The sequence below is a fragment of the Esox lucius genome, chromosome 9 (assembly GCF_011004845.1).
Source record: "Esox lucius isolate fEsoLuc1 chromosome 9, fEsoLuc1.pri, whole genome shotgun sequence".
Classification (NCBI taxonomy): Eukaryota; Metazoa; Chordata; class Actinopteri; order Esociformes; family Esocidae; genus Esox; species Esox lucius.
Window position 1 is genome coordinate 20,860,777 of NC_047577.1, and position 15,380 is coordinate 20,876,156.

Sequence of the window (15,380 nt, forward strand, 5' to 3'; positions counted from 1 at the left end):
TACTTTGTGTTTATTTTTCACTTATGTTACTCTTGAAATATTTCTGTTGTTCACATTCACTCTCAGTCATAATGAATATGCAAGATGGTCCCTTGTTGAATAGTAGCACAAACAGTTATGGAATATCAGAATAACTCTTAATTTATAGACAAAATTCCTCCCTCTAGCCTACAAGGTGAATAGCAGAAACAATGTATTTAACTGTAGATAGCCATAGCAGCTAACTATACAACAACTATCTAGCTATATTGTTTAGCTTGGAATTACTGTGTTTTTATACTATCCTGCCTGTGGTATAACAATTACCAAGCGAACAAATTCATTTGTTATAACTATGTGCCTTAGGATAGTGTTTAGCCAGTAACAGCAATCAAGATAAAAGCTAGCTAGCTTGGCATTTCAGCTAACCTTATTCAACATGTGGTTTGGAATTCATATTTCTATATCCTATCTTGCTAATATAACTATGCCTGAGCAAACAAACACCTTTTTTGTTCTTCTGTTTTCATAGTTTACAAAGAAAAGACATTTGTAGTTAGCCTGTTAGTTATGAAGAGCTTACCTGGAGGAGAAATATGACCAATAGCTCACATTTTAGGTCCATATCAGCCGATGTACACTCACCCAAAGGAATATTAGTAACACCATACTAATACTGTGTTTGACTACCTTTCGCCTTCAGAACTGCCTTAATTCTACGTGCCATTGATTCAACAAGGTGCTAAAAGCATTCTTTAGAAATGTTGGCCCATATTGATAGAATAGCATCTTACAGTTGATGGAGATTTGTGGGATGCACATCCAGGGCACGAAGCTCCCGTTCCACAACATCCCAAAGATGCTCTATTGGGTTGAGATCTGGTGACTGTGGGGGCCATTTCAGTACAGTGAACTCATTGTCATGTTCAAGAAACCAATTTGAAATGATTCGAACTTTGTGACATGGTGCATTATCCTGCTGGAAGTAGCCATCAGAGGATGGGTACATGGTGGTCATAAAGGGATGGACATGGTCAGAAAACAATGCTCAGGTAGGCCGTGGCATTTAAACGATGCCCAATTGACACTAAGGGGCCTAAAGTGTGCCAAGAAAACATCCCCCACACCATTACACCACCACCACCAGCCTGCACAGTGGTAACAAGGCATGCCACGCTCAAAATTGCTTATATCACATTCAGTGTGGAGTTCAGGAGATTGTCTTGACCAGGACCACACCCCTAAATGCATTGAAGCAACTGCCACGTGATTGGTTGATTAGATAATTGCATGAATGAGAAATTGAACAGGTGTTGCTAATAATCCTTTAGGTGAGTGTATATCTCCATCGCCTGCAAGCAATGCCTATAGCTTAGTCTCCAGACATTTATCTCAATTTCATTGAAACTGTCAACACAGAACGACCAGACAAAAGAGAAAATTATTAAGAAGACTCTGACACAATGAGCATGATGATACCAAACTATTAATGAAGTACTCCATTTCAAATAAAATCTTTACCTAATACCTTTTATAATATAATTAGCATTTTTATCAGGAAATCTTGGCTCTTAAACATAGGTTTGAAGCAGGAAATGTGACAGCATGAAGTTAGATTTCAAGAGTTAATACATGCCTATTAATTATGTAATTAAATGTTATTTCAGGGATTATAAATGCGCTATAAACATTTATATGAACATTAGTATAAATGCAAACATCCACTGAAATGTTTCCAGCACAAATATTACATATTCTGTGATCTATTCTCAAAATGTTGGATTTTTTCACTCCTACAAATTTGACTATAGCTTTTAATGGTTGGAGCTATTACCTATTACGACCCCTTAAATTAAATATATGACTCTTAGGAACACGTTTGTTGTCTGTTTAAACCAGCAAAATCACTGAATTACTGGATAATAAGCTGTTAAAACGGCCAGTGACAACAGATGCTATTTGTGGTGGAAGTAAACTTACTAAGAAACATTAGTTTAACACAATGCTTAATGGTGTCTAGTGAAATATTCAAACTTGGCATGATGTTAATGCGTGGCAAAATCTAAATGTCGAGATGCTATACTGATACTGGGCAAACGTGTTACACTGGTGTAGTGGTAAAGGACACAACCACTCACGTGGGAGAACTGGGTTTGTATCCAGTGAGGTCAACAACATTTATTGCTTTTAACTGCGTGCAGGCTGAACTAGTCTTGCCTCAATCCATTTCTGGTTAAGTTTGAGTCTCAAAACGTTATTATATGGAACTGATAATGATACAAATGGTTGTTGCATGAGGGATGGGGGAATTGACTAATTAAGTTTAAGTGAAGTTTCTTTCTCGTATTCACTTCGAAATCCATTATCAAAACATGGTGTACCCTCTGGTGAAGAAGTTATAGAGTTAATTAGAGATATTATATAGCAATGTTCTCATTTGGTGCATTTTCACAATCAACATTAGTTCCTGTATTTGGTCTTAAAATGTTGCCTTTTGTAATTCAGAGAATTACCCCAAGAGAAGCAGAAAAAGGACAACCCAATGTAGGATGGTGTGCCATGCAGCCTTTACATGGACAGCCCAACCAAAAATAGCATTTACAAACCTGGGTGTCCAGTTCGTAGAAGAGAAACAGACTGGGTGGGGGCTATGGTGTTGAAATAGTAGAGGGGTGATTGGAGTTACTGTGTCGCTGGTGATGAAGTACATAAGAGGGGTTCTCAGAGCTCAGTTTAAATATACAGTGCCAAGTCCTATCACTTTATCATGTTCATACCCTGAAGTGTGTTTGGTATACATCAAAGAAAGAAGCTAAATCGACAGATTACTTACATTGCATATTTGTTAATTTTTGGCAGCTTCAATAAAGGCTTATTACCTGAAAAGCAGTAATGTTTTATGTGCCAATTAAAGTAAAGTGGATTTGAAGTAATCCACACATCTTTTCATTATTTCTGGCATGTCCTAACTGCTTATGTCCATTTAATACCGTTACTATTTTGGTTAGTATTTTTTTTACTTTATCACTCCTTAATAAATACACCTTTTGTTGAAGTGCAATTTTCTCATGGTTTGTTTTAGCTATATCTTTCAGTTTCTGGATATAACATATTTTAAATGTATTTTAAATGATGAAATAGGATCTTACCCCACCTGCCAAATCTGTCCCCAAACCCCAAATGAGTCATCCTTCAGTATTTCAGAAGGAGTTGGACATCTCAACAAGCAGAAACAATCTATTTATAAAACCAATTGTGCCATTTCAGAAGAACATAAACCTCGTTCACGTAACCCCACAGCATCCACCCTGCCTTTCCAGTGGGTCAATAGTATGTTGAGGGTGGTAGTGACTAGAGAGCTCGGGTGAGGGATCAGATCCACTCATCTGTCCAGGTTGGAATCCCTGAGGGGCCAGACATTTGACATGTCAAACTGGCGTCTGGCCCAATAAACAAGCCGTATGTCCATCTCCTTCCCACGTCATAGCAACCCGGAGCACCTGGTCCACAGCTTGGATGAAGGCTGCTACAATGTCGATGAAATTAACAGAAAAGGAGACTGCATTGATCCTGATATAGACAGTCAATGTTTTATTTGAATCACTGAAGGCCCGAGGGCCAAGCTGAATCCTTTAAACACTGTAAGCCTAAGTGATTAGCTACACTAATATTCTAAAACTTCCTAGTCTTTACTGTATTCACACCACAAATACTACTACATTTTTACTTTTAAGGAACTTTGCCGACACTGTGATCCAGAATTACGTTCCCTGGGGACTATTGTAAAAAATGTGATTACGTTCTATGCCAACATATCTAGTTGCCATTACGTCGGTCAAGATCGTTATATATTTAGAAGAAAAAAAACGATGTGTATGGTAATAATCCAATAGTTGTGTAGGATGTCACCTATCCAAATAAGGCAGTTTATGGAGACCATCCCCACTCAACATCCCCACTCAAGCCAAATCAGTTGTTTTTAAAAGAATAAAACAACACGAAAACCTGTATGGAGAGCGCCGCGTGTGGCCATTCAAAATGTGGATTGATATATAACGTTCTTGACCGACGTAATGGCACCAGATATGTTGGCATAGAACAATAGTTTTTTTTACAATAGTTCCCAGGGAATGTAATTCTTGATATACACTGTAGTCCAGAGAGACATAACATTCATATTAAGATAGTTATACCACACAACCCAGTAAAGTTAAGTGCAATGAAGTAATTATCATGAAAGTCTGTGCTTAAGTGAAGGGGGAAAAGAGTTTCAGACATGACCCTGGTGAGAGAGTTTTGGAAAGTCTCTGGTGTCCGACATCAGAGAGATTAAATGGTGGTTTCTTGAGGAGGGAGGAGTGTCTCTGGCTATCCTGAAGTCAGAGCAAGCACAGTCAGTGGTCAGGGAAGAGTTTACAAGGGAAGCGAGAAATGGGAGGTCTCCGGAAAGGCTCTGGACAAGGGAGAAGGGGTTGAGTGGGCAGGTTGTCAAGCCATTGAAGATCAGTATTTGCAGGACTTCATCCAGAGAGAGTGAAAGAGTGAGTGAAAGAGTAAGGCATCCAGAGAGAGTGAAAGAGTAAGGCATAGATTCCATTAGTGTGAGAGGACTAAACGTTGTCAACTCACCTTTCAAATTAGTTGACAACGTTGTCCTCAGTGAAGAAAGAATGAGTGGAGAGAAGGGGGATTAAGGAGTGGGAAAGGTGGCGAACATGTACCTGGGTTAGGGGAAGAAGCTGCAAATTCAGAATGGTAGTAAGTGGTAGTAGCCATGGATAGACGAGAAAAAGTAGCAAGAAGGGAGTGAAAGGGAAGATAGGTCTTTAAGAAGTACAGTTTTCCTCTGTTCAGCTGCCCACAGGTTTGTTTTGGAAGCACGCAGTGAATCAATTTCCCACGGAGACAAAAAGCCAGGGAAGGGAGAGTGATTGTCATAGGATAATGTTGCCTCTGTATGACACCATACAGGCCCCCCTTCGCAACTTACAGAACTTAAAGGATCTGCTGCTAATGTCTTAGTAAGTCCTGTAAGTTGCAAGGTGGGGCCTCCATCGATCGGACCTGTTTGTCCAGCACATCCCACAGATACTTGATTGGATTGAGAACTGGGGAATGTGGAGGCCATGTCAACACCTTGAACATGTTGTGTTCCTCAAACCATTCCTGGACCATTTGTGCTTTGTGGCAGGGCACATTATCCTGCTGAAAGAGACCAATGCCATCAGGGAATACTGTTGCCATGAAGCGGTGCACATGGTGTGACACAATGCTCAGGTAGGAGGTATGTGTCAAAGTAACATGTGAAAGTGCAAAAAGGTTAATTATATATATATAAAACATTGTTCCAAAGTTAACACAAATTACAGTCAGACTGGACATTTTGGAGATGCTCTAACCCAGTCTTCTAGCCATCACAATTTAGCCCTTGTCAAAGTCACTCAGATCCTTACGCTTGCCCATTTTCCCTGCTTCTAACACAGCACCTTTGAGGACAGAATGTTCACTTGCTGCCTAATATATCCCACCCACTGACAAGTGCCATGATAACGAGATTATGAATTTTATTCACTTCACCTGTCAGTGGTCATAATATTATGGCTGATCGGTGTGTGTATATATCACCCATATATTTTTTTTCCCAATTAGTTGCTCCACTCTAGTTATTTCCATGAGTACCCAGTACAGGAATAAGTATATCATAGATTGATTGTGACGGGTGAGTGACCTAAGTGGATGAGAAAACATTGATGGACATAAAAGCTGCTCAATCAATGCAGGAAACTCTGTATCTTGTGCTCTCTCTCCCTCAGGCCCTGTCATTAACTCGCTGCTCCTTTAAGTACAACACATCCTTCAACCCATGAAAAACCTGTATGTCAACTGTAGAGGAGCTCAGTTTGGAAACAACTGATATTTGTTTGGTTACGCTACTTTCTGAGTGAAATTACCAAAATATCCTAAAATCCCCTATTAATATGTATGTATCCTGTGAATTACACACAAAGTCCTTTTAGACACCTATCTCAAAAAAACACTTTCAAATTATAGTTCGGTAATCCCTGATATCCAAGTCATGTACGATGACTCTAAGTGGGCCAAAGAGCAGAAGTTTCCAGAAACAGGTGCTGCTGGTTCCTGCTGCCTGCATGCCGGCTGACCTGAAACACTGCCAATCCACATTCAGAAACGATCACCAACCCTCATCCTCCCTCCCCTCCCACCTGGCAACTAGCCCGGCAGGCTCAAACCTCCCCTCTGACAGACATCCTTCTCCCTCCTTCCTCTCTCATCTGGACATATCCTGCCTGGCCCAGTGTACAACTTTCCATGCGGCTTCGGGTGACATGGGGTCGTTTTCTCTTCCCACATATCTCAGATCTGCCTGGCTTCTTAAAGAATTGTCCTGACAAGATGAAGGAAGGAGAAGAGACAAAGGGAGGAGCCCTAGTCCTTCCTTTTTCAATGATGACTATGTACCAGATGCTAATATGCTCAGCAAACATCAATAGAGAGTGATTGCAACAGCGTTGTGCATGGCTAATAATACAGCATTAAACAAGCCTTTATCCATTTGAAACATTTGTGTAATGTTTACTTAGAATTTCTAATACTTCTGTGTTTATGTTTTTTATTATTATTTTTATATAAAGAAATGTTTCCTTCATCAATAAAGTGCTTTAAAAAGAAATTTAATTGAAGGGAGAGAAGAAAATAATGTATTTTTAGCTACCATTACATTTAATTACTTTTTGTTTTCCCTGGCTTGGGAATGAAGGGAAAAACGTCCTGTGTTTGGGGTTGAGAAACCCCTGATTAATTAATATATTTATTGTGCATTTCTCAATAAATATATTTATCTGGACAGATGTTCTTCTGTCCAGAGTGACCTACCAGAAACAGTGTACTTGTTTGTCATTGTCCCGTTTTGAAAATCAAAACAACCCTGGCGTTGCAAACACTATGCATTACTCACTAGGTCACATATATACTTAAGCAATTATGCAAATCGGGGTGGGAGTATATGGCCAATATACCATGTCTAGGGGCAGTTCTTAGGCACGACACATCGACGAGTGCCTGAATACCTCCCTTAACCATGGTATATTGGCCATCCCACTAACCACAGAGATGCATTGTTGTTATTATAAACTGATAACCAATGTGATTAAATCAATATTCAGCCTCAAATGCCACAAACTTCAACCAATCAGCATTCAGATTATTAATAAAACTAGAATTTAGATGAATACATACACATGTGTGTAATGTCTTCGCTGGACCAGCCTCCCTTTGTGATCCAGCGCTCGGCATATCCCTCATTCTAGCTTCTACTGGTTCTGCCACGCCTCTATTCCCAGAGACCCACAGTTCCCGTGGGGACATGAACTGCACTATTGCGCACACCTGTTGGTTATTTTCATTATGTGGGGTCGTTTCTTGGTCATTTGTCGTTTATTTTTTCGTGTGACGTTTCCTGTATGTTCGGAGTATCGAGGACGCTACTGTCATAATTCCTGTTCCCGTTTTGTTTATCAGTCTAGTTGGGGCAGAGGTTGTTTGTTTGTTTTAGAGGATAGCGTTAGAGGATAGCGTTTCCAGTCAGTCCAGGGTATCACAGGACATTCTGTCTTACTGAGCTTCATGTTTTGTTTCCCTATCCTATGTGTGGAATATTGGATTGAGACATTAAATGCTTACCTGGTTTTCCGACTCGCTGGTCCCCTCGCAATTGCTTCTATCTACACCAGTGTTTCCCCAATCCTGGTCCTCTGGACCCAAAGGGGTGCACGTTTTTGTTTTTGCCCTAGCGCTCACACACCTGTTTAAAATCTTGCCCTACCACTCACACACATGATTGATGTTATCAACCTACCATCAAGTCTTCAATTTGAATCAGTTGTGTGAGCACTTGGGCCAAAACAAAAATTTGCACCTCTTTGGGTCCCGAAATCCAGGATTGGGAAACACTGATCTACACCCATCTGAGTTAACCAGAAATCAAGTCATCTGGTTTGGGCATCATTCTATACCCAGCTAGGGAAGTGTGAGCTATAGCTCACCATGAGGACACAAGATGTGTATTTTTACATGTGGCATTCGGGTGGTTTTGTATGTGCGTTTCTGATGTATATGTCTGCATGTATGCGTGCTAACAAGTGTTCCACTTGTGAGCAAGGACTGAAAAATTCACTGGTCGAGCGCCAACTATCTTCATTTCTGGTGTCCATAGCCGAGGGTAAATACATTTTTTGCTGGGCGTTTTGCGATGCCTTGTAGTGCAACAAAAAGAGAAAAAAGTTGATAAATGGCAATACTTACAGTAAGTGTTGGCAAATGCGTACACCCCAGCTGCCAGAAACAAACACACACACAGATACACACACTACTCAGAGAGCTGTCATATTGGTATGCATGTGCAGACGGGGAAAGGAGACGAAATGAAGTCGTATTTCAAACAGGCACGGCAGCAGATGCCTCGGAAAAGGGAAGGCCCTTTGATCTGCTGAGATGTTAGAATTCAGCACCATTATTCACAGTCAGGGTTACGTAACTGCAGGGAGCGGTAAGCGAGCGATGAGTACATGTCTGTCTATCTCTGCTCTTTCTCTCTCGCTCAGCAAAGTAATCTACCATTTTTATTCAGAACCTTTCATCTGTACGTGTTGTGATTTCCCGGTGACCTTACCTTGCAGGAAAGTAGTTCTAATCAAAATGTTTCTATTCTTTGCTGTCAAAATTCAATACTTAAACTTTTGTTCAACACCACTCCCCCAATGTTTTTGTAATTCACCTATCGGCCACACGGGGGTAAAATGCCATGTATAACACCTAGAGATGTCTAGAAATGTAAAATGCCTAGAAATATTTACATTTCAAATATTTTCTAAATAACTTGGCCAGGAAGGTACAAAAAAGTGAAAAAAAAACAAAGGTCAAAGAGTCAAGGCCAGCTGTAATAGGTCAAAAGCTGTCACCAGGCGGGAAACACATTGTCGACATTGGGAATTCCAATCAGTTGGCTGGTGAACAGGCAGGACTGAGTTTACAGGGTTTATCCTTGACCCTCATTGGTTTAACTGAAATTTTTTCTCAATGTCCTTATTGTCAGTTTGACTCCATTCTTCTGACACAAACTGCGCCCTATTTCAAATGTAGTATATTACTTTTGACCTAAGTGAAATGGGCTCAGGTCTAACGTAGTGCACCACACAGGTTACATTTGAAACGCAGACCTTTTTTCTCTTACTTTGACAGGATCCAGTCAAAACAAGCCAAGGCCGAAAAGATCAAGGAGAAACCACAGCTTCGGGGTAAACATTTCAACGTTTGCTTCGTCTTGCAGTGTGTGTTTACTGTTGTTGATCTCTTTGAAAAGAACAGACGGGTAGCCAAACGACTGCCCCTCTCAACCTACGCTTGGATTTACAACACATGTCAGATTTTTTTTCCCAGGCGCGAGTGTCCCGCTTGAAACACATGTCTGTTTCCCAGTTATTTGCAAGTGGTCCTGTGTGACAAGTCGAAAGTATGTGTTGAAAATCCATGCGGGACTGAAGAAAGGTCTGGGTGCCAAATGGTGTGTTTTAAAATGGAAGCCCTAAGGCGGGGAGCTGCAGCTTAGAGAAATAGGGGCTGTTCATGTGCTGCCTATTTTGTCTGTATCCTTGGAATATGTGGTGAATGTGTTTTTGTACATGGTATCTTTGTGTGTGAGCATTAATGTCATACTACTCTGTATGTGTGTGTATGTGAAAGTGTGTAAGGTGTAAGTTTACAATAGAATCAGGGGTTTGTGGGCTGTAAATATCTGCTTCACCCAATGACTGCACAGTGAGCTGCAGACGCCCCTAGACATGGTTGCAGAGAGAGAGAGAGAGATAAAGAGATACAGAGTGAGAGAGAGCAGTGACACAATCAATGACACATCAACATCCTGGAATGACGCCAAGAACACGCTGCAGTCAGCCGTGACTGCAGCTCTACTTCCTGTTTTGTTGGCACCGGTGGGGAGCTTCACCTAGGCACAGATATAATCAGCTTCCCCTCTCCAATCGTGTCATTAAACAACTTACTAATGTCTTTGCCCTTTTGCCCTTAATTTGCATATGTTGGTATACAAAAACATTTATGAATAGAAAATGATCATTGTGAAACACATCTAAACCAATCCTCCAAAAATGTATAAGTAGGACATTTCCTATGTAATATATACGGTACCACTAAAAGTTTGGACACATTCAAGGGTGTTTCTTTAGTTTTATTATTTGCCACAATGCAGAATTATAGTGAAGAGATCAAAACTAACTTTTCCTTTAGTCTGCAGTCCAAGTAATTCCAAGTAATCTCCACTGGGTTGAGGTCAGGTGATTGTGGAGGCCAGGTCATCTGTTGCAACACTCACACACTGTAGTTCTTGATCAAATAGCCCTTACACAGCCTGGAGGTGTGTTTTGAGTCATTGTTCTGTTGAAAATCTAATTATAGCCCCACTAGCGCAAACCAGATGGAATGGTGTATCGCTGCACAATGCTGTAGTAGCAATCATTGTTGAGTGTGCCTTGAATTCTAAATAAATCCCAGTGTCAACAGCAAAGCACCCCCACATCATTACACCTCCTCCTTCATTCTTCATGGTCAGAACCACCCATCTGGAGACCATCCGTCACGCACTCTGGGTCTCACAAAGACACGGCAGTTGGGACCTAATTTGGACTAGTAAGACCAAAGGACAGATTTCCACCGATCTAATGTCCATTTCTTGTGTGTCTTGGTCCTAGCATTTCTCTTCTCATTGGTGTCCTTCAGTAGTGGTTTCTTTGCAGTAATGAAGGCCTGATTCACGCAGTCTCCTCTGAACACATGATGCTGAGATGTGTCAGTTACTAGAACTCTGTGAAACATGTATTTGGGCTGCAATCTGAGTTACAGTTAATAACAGATTTCTGAGGCTGGTACAGCAGATATAAAAAGTCTACACACCCCTGTTAAAATTGCCAGGTTTTTGTGATGTAAAAGAATGAGACAAAGATAAATCATGTCAGAACTTTCTCCATTTTTAATGTGACCTATAATGTGAACAATTCAATTGAAAAACCAAGTACATCACAAGCACCTGGCATTTTAACAGGGATGTGTAGACTTTTTATATCCACTGTAGCTCAAATGAACTTATCCTCTGCAACAAAGGTAATACTGGGTCTTTCTTTCCTGTGGCGGTCCTCATGAGAGCCAATTTCATCATAGTGCTTAATGGTTTTCATAACCCTACTTGAATTTTTTTTTTTAGAGTTCTTGACATTTTCCAGATTCACTAAACTTCATGTCTTATAATAATGTTGGACTGTTGTTTCCCTTCGCAGATTTGAGCTTTTGCCATAATATGGGCTACTACAGTACAGACATTATGACAGTCTTCTGTATACCAACCCTACCTTGTCAAAACACAACTTATTAGCCCAAAAGTATTAAGAGGGAAAGAAATGTACTTTTTGCATGGCTCAACTGTTAATGGAAATGCTTCTAGGTGACTATCTCATAAAGAAACAGTGGACAATATGACATTTTATTTCTGTTAAACACTTTTTTGGTTACTATGTGATTACATATGTGCTGTTTCATATTTTGATGTCTTCACTATTATTCTACATCATGGAAAATAATAAAACCAAAGAAATACTCTTTAATTAGTAGGTGACAGACTTTGTCCTTGCAACAATCTATTCCTGCTCACACACACATTATCCCATGTCTGTATTGCCCAACTCTGAGAATTGTCATTTTATGTTATTAAAAGATAACATTTGGACTAGCTGGACAAAGGTCAACAGTTTGTGACAGAATTAATTCATGAGAATGGCCATAGCACTTTCTCTGACACCTGCAATGATGTGGCAGATTCAACAGAAATAACAATTGGTTAAAAAAAGTTTAATACTCACAAACGTGCACACACACCAACTTGAATGCATGCACCCTTGAACACAACTCATGGATTATTGGATCAAACTGAGATTAGTAGGTGTGTCCAAACTTTAGATTGGGGCTTAGATTTTTAGCAATAGTAATTCCATATGCATGCTTAGCCATACACATTTTAACAGCAACAGCACTTCGCCTAACTTAAATGGATATAGAGGTTTGTTTGCATCCTACAGCAAACCCTCAAAGATTCTTGTGTTCCAGAGACTCTTCTGAATCTAACTAATGTAATAAATGTATTAGTTTGTAGCCCAAACTATTGGGTCCCTGCATTTTCCCTTGCATTTGTTTTGACAGACAACAGGCGCTCGCGACTGAACGTATCTGTATGTACATCCAGCGGTTAAAATCACAGTGTTAACAGCATAGACCAACATTTTACTTACACAGAAACTATGTTGTTTGTAACTCAAAATGTTGGGGTACTTAAGACATTTCTGTGACTTTCCTGAAGCTTCTATTCTGATTGAACACTGCAGTCCAAAAACACGATGCAATGCAATAAATGAATGCCCTACACCTGCAAGAAACAGGAAAGTCTCTACCACAAAGATGAAGAAATTATAACAGAAAGTATTTGTCAGGTACGTTGTCTCTCGGGCAAGAAAACAGACCTTCAGGGGTTTTAACAATAGGTGGGGAAATGCAATATTGACCCCAGAAAAGCATCTGGGGAACCAACAACTTTCAAATACAAAAAGCCTCCATGATCCTTAGGTTTGCTTTTGTCTGGCTCAGAAAGGATGATAAAGCTCCTAGCTTCTACCTTATTGAGATATTTCATCAGCTTCCATTCCTGCTGCAAACTCTATGTAAAGTCTGTCGTACAACAAAACGCACTCCTGTCAGATGTGATTAGGTTTTTCTGCCCCTTATTCTCCACTTACCCCTCTCTTTCCCTTTGTTTAAATCTGCTTTAACTGTCGCCTTCAATTTTCCTACCTCATCTCTCGCTCTCTCATGCTCCGTTTTTGGGATTTGACGGCACTCCAACATCTGAGAGAAAAACATTCTGAGGCAAGGAGGTAGTGTAGATTTTCATGGGGGAGTAAAAAAAATTCAAAGCCTAACACACTGTAATATCATTGGAAAAAGTGTAAACGAAAGAGAGAAAGGGGGAAAAGGGCAGGGGGGGGGGAGATAGTGGAGAGACGGGGAGACAGAGACAAGTGAAGGGAAGAGAGACGTAAAGGGAGTGAGCAAAATAAAAAAGGCGGGGGGGGGTGCATAAGACAGGATTTTGCAGTGATTTCATCCATCAAGTGAAACGTAGCCAACACAAGATCATAGCACCCCCTTGACATCACTGTCTAAAAATAGACATCACTGTGGCAGCACCAGAGGGCATTAATCATGCAGTAGAAGAAGAAGAAGCGGTAGTAGAAGAATGAGTCCTCCAAGCTCCATCTAAATCAGGTTCCTCCAGCACCAGAGACAAAACAGAGTGGGTTAGAAAAAGGTGCTGCATGACAAGGGGGTCCCAAAGAAAGGTAACTGAGGAAGTTGAAGCCGTCCAGTACATTGTTTTAAAAAAATATATATCTTTGAGTGGCAGATGCTGCTTGACACTGACTCTGGTTTTCTGGTCTCGTTTTGACCACAAGTCTACGTCTACAACGCATCCTTTTATCCCATATGGAATGACTCCTTGATATGAGCAACTGGAAAGCGGTGATTCCGTCTAGGGCTGATATGGAAGCTATCTTGATTACCCTCAAGTCGAGGTCATGATGAGATAGATGGCTGTGCACATTGGCTGACTGTTTCTTAACTGAACACTTGAAATTTGGTTACAATGTCCTATTGCTTATGACATTACAAGATTCACGATTTAGAAGTTTTAAATTTGGTTGCTAACATTTCAGTGGCCTTAATGTCCTTCTGGGAAGTCCATCTTTTTCCGCTAATTGGTGACACAGTACTGGAATCAAACTAAAAATAACAGCACAGCACTGATGTTAGGAAATGCATGACTCCAATACAAATAGCCCAGTCTAGAAATCCCAGTTTTCCATTCTTTCTCAAAAGTGGATCGAGAAGCAGATGAGAAAATGGGTGTCCTTGTTTTTCCGACAGCGGTGACCTGGTTTCGCTGGTGGTGATTATCCCAGCCCTCTAATCCGCTGACTCTCGATCAGATGGTCAAGAATGAGGGACCTCTCCCACGCCATCCTGCCATGTCGAGGATACACATTTGTTTTCGTTGCGTTGTCCGTTAATACCTCTTACACAACAGCCATGGATTGCAGCCAATGTGATATGTTTCTCCGACCACATGCCACCTATTCATACCCGGGCATGCAAAATAGCACTGCTTCAAATGCTGTGATAGCAGTCACATTCATTTCCTCTGAGCTCATCATGTAAGAACGGGGCAATCACATGGCATAAACAGGAGGGCCGATTGAGGAGATGCGCTTCACGATGCTAAACCACAAACGAAAGGGAACTGTCTCTCCTCCATTTGCACTGAGGTGATTATGTGTGTGTGTGTGTGTGTGTTTGTCTCTGTGTTACACTCTTGACTGCATGAAAACAGACTTTGTCCTTGCAACAATCTATTCCTGCTCACACACACATTATCCCATGTCTGTATTGCCCAACTCTGAGAATTGTCATTTTATGTTATTAAAAGATAACATTTGGACTAGCTGGACAAAGGTCAACAGTTTGTGACAGAATTAATTCATGAGAATGGCCATAGCACTTTCTCTGACACCTGCAATGATGTGGCAGATTCAACAGAAATAACAATTGGTTAAAAAAAGTTTAATACTCACAAACGTGCACACACACCAACTTGAATGCATGCACCCTTGAACACAACTCATGGATTATTGGATCAAACTGAGAAAAGGGAGGAGCATAGTTCAATAGCCGACACCAACAAAAGGTTGCACAACCCTTGTCAAAAGCCAGAAAGGCTGTAACAAATTTACCCAGAGAGATTAGAGGGAGGAAGTGGGCTCTATTTTCTTAAAGTGGAACAACCATCTATGTGCCATGCCGTGTGGGGATATTTAATTACAAAGCAGTTTATTTCATAGATCTGAGAGAGATGATACACCCCCCCTTCCCATCAGCTAAACCCATGCGGTGCGTATCGTCAAAGCGGCTCTGTATTTAAAAGCTTGTTCAAAGCCTAAAAACAACACAGAGGGACAGGAAGGATGTGAAATATCTACTTTAAAGAGACAGAATCTCAGAGATCACACTCCTTGGGGCTGCGGGGCTGGGATTCCCATTTCAAAGTTGCCAGAGACAAGAAGAAGGAAACCAGGCTTAGCTAGAAAACGGCTCTTGGCCGCAACTTCACACTCCATCTAAATCCAAGCAGTACCCTCTTTCTTGAAGCAGTATACACAAGACGGCCGTCATCCTCCCTTTAGAAGTCGACTAATCAAAAAGCAGTACATCAA